Source organism: Pongo pygmaeus, chromosome 2 (genome assembly GCF_028885625.2).
Source record: "Pongo pygmaeus isolate AG05252 chromosome 2, NHGRI_mPonPyg2-v2.0_pri, whole genome shotgun sequence".
Classification (NCBI taxonomy): domain Eukaryota; kingdom Metazoa; phylum Chordata; class Mammalia; order Primates; family Hominidae; genus Pongo; species Pongo pygmaeus.
The window spans coordinates 158,902,247-158,906,892 of NC_085930.1; the positions used below are offsets into that span (position 1 = coordinate 158,902,247).

The 4,646-nt window shown below is 41.2% G+C and overlaps 1 non-coding gene across 1 annotated transcript; it reads right to left on the reverse strand.

Annotated features, from left to right (window-relative positions):
- Positions 1-3,501: 3,501 nt before the first annotated feature.
- On the reverse strand, positions 3,502-3,606 carry LOC129034458 (small nucleolar RNA U13). The gene has a single exon (XR_008501932.1). It is a non-coding gene; the product is annotated as a small nucleolar RNA U13 (small nucleolar RNA).
- Positions 3,607-4,646: the final 1,040 nt, after the last annotated feature.

Genomic DNA, 4,646 nt, shown 5'->3' on the forward strand with positions numbered 1-4,646 from the left:
GTAGCCTACGGCCAATGAGGGTGAGCAAAGAACTTTGGGTGGAGGAGGGTCAGTGTGCATTCTGAAAAATCCCTCTGGCATCTGTGGCAGGGGGATGGAGGGTCCTGCCAGGGTCCAGGTGAAAGAAGATGTGTCAGCGGCACAATGGAGAAAAGGGAATCCATCCCAGAGACACGTGGGATGCAGAATTGATAGAGTCCAGGAGAAAGGTGAGAGGAAAGAGGGTGCAAATTACTTCATTTCACTCCTGCAATAACACTGTGACATAGGGGTCATTATGTCCATTTTACAGATGACGAAACTGAGATTAAAGAGGTGAAGAAACTTACGTGAGTTTACACAGCTAATGAAACAGAAACTGTATCACAGTATTGAGGTGCTGCCCTCAGGAATTGCTCAAGCATGTGAGATCGTGAGAAAGAAACACATTTAATGAATTATGGAAAACTACCTTTAAAAACCCCAAAAACAAAGCTTTGGGAAAAGTTTCCTTGAGTCCTCGGAGAACAGTGTTTGGTCAATATGCTACCAGAGACACACGTGGAATGAGCAGATCTTAAAAGGGCTTGCCCTGAAGATCGAGGGTGTCTCCTCAATCATCCTCTTTCACTTTGTCCTTCTGCAACTGGGGAAGAGAGATTTGTATAATAACGCATTTGCATCTGAGAGCATTTCAGCAAAGCATGCTTCCAGCTGCCTTTTCTGACACAGGCACATCTCCCACCCTCATTTTATTGCTTTGGGGTAAGTGGCCTTCTCCCCACTCCCGACTGCTTTGGAGATAAGAGAAGGCAGTGAGGGATTTATCCTTTTACCCATAGTATTGTGGCTGTAATTTAAAGCTGCCATAATTCATGTTTAGAACTATGACTACAATATCATGGAAAAAGCCATCATTCAGACCCCAAATGAAGAAATGTGGAGTCCTGCTTCTTCCAGCTGTAAATTGCCTCAAAACCAGCAGACACCAGCTGGCGTACCCAGACAATGGCAACTAAGGTTTGGAAAGTTATCCATGACGAATTGCTTTTTCTTTCCTCTCTTTTTCCCACATCTTCACTAACATCAAAACAGTTTTTCTGCTGGAAGGTGATGAGAACTAGATAATTGATCCTTACTGAGTTAGTACATGCCAAATTTGGGAAGTGTCCTGAAACATTTTTAGAGCTGGATTAAATTTGTAGATAACACAGCCTAGTAGAGTTGGGATGGGTTACTTAGACTAGTTCTGTGGTGACAGCAGTTATAAGTCTTCCAGGAACCATGGCGTCTATTTTTCCAGTGTTCCTAGAGTGAGGTATGGCAAACCAGTAATTTCTCCAACCCTGTTCTGACCCATGATTCCCACCTATGGGCAGGGGTAATAGCCTATCCTGTAGTTTAAGCTCAGCACCCTAATCATCCTCCGGAGAGCTAACGGAGGAGATCGTGAATCCCCTGAGACCTGCTTCCCACGTGTCATGCCATGCTCAGCTCCATCTACTGGGCGCCCTCACACATGGCTCTGAGTACCTTCTATGCATCAAGAATATTTTAGATACTTTATGCTCACTGTATTATCTAACTTAACCTTATCACGGACTTGCAAGTTAGACATTATTACTATTCTCATTTTATAGTTGAGGAAATTAAGACACTGAGTGACTCAATGAATAAGGAGAAGTACAATTGTCACCCCGGTCAAGCTACCACTTTTGCCTCTGTGATTCACAATACTTTAAGCCCTCTCTTCAAAAAAGCAGGACAAAAATATTATAATTATTATTGAATGTTTAAATTCTCAAACTAATTATTACCTAAGTATTTCTGGAATATCATTTACTTCTAGAAGTTAATAATTTCCTATTCTTGTGCTTGTGTCTTCAGATTTGTGAGTTCAGGCTCTGGGATTAGGTGGCTTGGGTTTAATCCCAGCTCTGCCACTTTTTACTGGTGTGACTCTGTTCAAGTAACCTAACCTCTCTGTGTCTATTTAGAATGAAAATTGTAAATAGCATCCACTTCATAGGATTGTTTTCATTTTTAAAGAAGATAAATGGATGTAAAGTGCCCAATCCAAGGTGTGATGTATAATTTGTGTGGTTGCCTGCCACACTGGTGACGTGACCCCGAATGAGCCATGCCTTCCAGTATTTAAATCCTCATGTAGTTCCCTCTCCCATTGACTCTGGACTTGGCTGAGCAGCTTGCTTTGGCCATTGAGATTCTAGCAAATATGGAAGCAGAGTCTTAATAAGTGCTTGCAAATAGGGGTTCATCCTCCTTGCACACTTGCTCTTAGAGCCCTGAGCCACCACATAGAGAGATTACGTTGTCCTATTGGAGAGACCACCTGCAGAGAGAAAGATAGAAATGCCCAACAAAACCCAAGCTCTTTTATCCAGGCCAACTGAGGCACCAGACACCTATCTTGGACATTCTAGTCTCAGCAGACACCATGTGGAGCAGAAGAACCTCCCAGCTGAGCCCAATCAATCCATAAAATCCTAAGAAATAATAAAATATTGTCTTAAGCAACTAAATTTTGTGGCCTGTTACATAGCAATAGATAACTGAGATAGACTGCATTTAATAAAGGTTAGCTATTTTTAAGTTATCATCATTATTCAATGACTTTATTTCCTCCAGAATAATTAACATGAAGACATGAAAAACTTTCTTAAAAACTCACTCAAAAAAGTGCTGTCTTCCTACTATTTGCAGAGCAACAATGACTTGTCTCCTGTGTATATAAAATAGTATCCCCCCAAAATATGCCTTCATAGCAATTTTCAACTCTTAGATCTGCAAAGCAGATAAATTTAAATTTCTCATAATGTTTGGATTATTATTACTTATTATGTGACTATAAAATTTCTCTATTTTTAAAAAATGTTTGAAAATGCATGGGGGAATTAGTGCATTTGTGCAGAACCAGACCTTATTTTTCATCTACTTACTGACACTTCTTGAGAGAAAGTTAAAAAGTACTCAACACTACATCAAAACCACAGACTCTCGAGGATAAAAGGGACTTTGAAAGGTCAGTCAGTCTGCTGTACTCTAGGTAGACTTTTCATCTTAGCTTCCCTGAGAGCTGGCAAGGCTCCTGTTTCTAAAGTTCTGCAAGCAATGTTCCCTGGGTTAGCAGCCACAAAGCCCTTCATGCATGGCACTGGTGTTTCCAGGGGAAATCATGGGGCAGTGTTAACTTCGTGTCCCTCTTTAGTCTGCCACATTATAGACTGCTGTAGTTTAGGGTCACGTTTGCAGCCATGAAGAGTGCCATTTGGTAGAAAGTCATTCATTTTTTGCTTGTATTACACACAGCTTCTATTGGGCATATGTGAGTAAAAACAAAATTGTAAGGTAGGGAAAGTTTACCTGTCCTCCCCACTCCTCTTTTGGCTAGCACCTGCAGGCTTTCATCTTCTCAAAGACTGGCTTGTCTTCAGTTGTTTACAGGACAAGTGAGTTTTAGCCTTGCATTACCTCTCCTTCTACAATGACTTTTTTTTTTCATGTCAGGTGGGCAAAGTGCCAACCTGTAGGAAGAAGGTTTGAGGGAGGCACATCTCACACATAAGTGTGATACCCCATCATCATGCTCATGAATTGCAAAAGGATCTATACTGACATATTAGGCTGAATATCTCTCTCTGTCTCTCTCGCTCTCTCTCTTTCTCTCTTTCTCTGTGTGTGTGTGTGTGTGTGTGTGTAATATATATAAAACTATAAATCATCCAGTTGTAGAGGTAAAGGCCTTATGCCCTGTTAATCTAATTGTAAAATCAGAGAGACAGGAAGTAGAGTCTATTCCAACTCCCCCCACCCTTTTCTGCCCTAATCATTTTAAGATATGAATGGGGGTGGGAGCAGGAGTCAGGAAGGGGACCAGGAAAAGCATTTGGCTTGGAGACAAACATTTACAAAGGACCTCAAATTTAGGCTTTTAACGTTGCTTCCAAATAAGGTTATAAATATGGTCATAACACAGATACTTCTCATTCAGCTCTAAACTCACGTCCCATGATTGAACCATCCTACCTCTAGGGTGCTATAAATTAATTATATAGAAAAAAACCCTAACTTCTATATTACCTGTAAATATCACAGTTATATGCCTTTGCATTTTTTGAATTAAAGGGTATAATTTGTTAAATGTAAACATTAATGATATTCCACAATTTTGTGATCCTGCTTTTACAACTCCTTGAAATAATAATAGCTAAACATTTATGGAGTGCTTTTCATATGTTAGGCCTTTCACAGGAAACGTCACAATGACTCAGTAAAAGTGGGAACTATTACCACTCCATTTCACATCTGAGGAAACTGAGGCACAGGCATGTGGGGAAATGTGCCCAAGGTTCACAGGTGATGAAGCCATGGATCTGGGATTTGAGCCCAAGCAGTGTGGCTCCAGAGCAAACACGTGCAACACCCAAATCTGTTTCTTAGTTTCAAAAGTCTCATATGGAGAGCCCCTTGTGATCTCCAAGAGGTGCTGGACGGATGGAGAACAATGTCAGAAAGGAAAGACCAGGTGTCCCGTGAGGCTGCTGAAACACAAACTGCTGGAGCAGGGCTGGATGAAATGGCCTTTTCTGGAATCTTCCAGATGCATGTCTGTCTTCCCAGCTGTTTCCCCACCTTATTTCCTCACT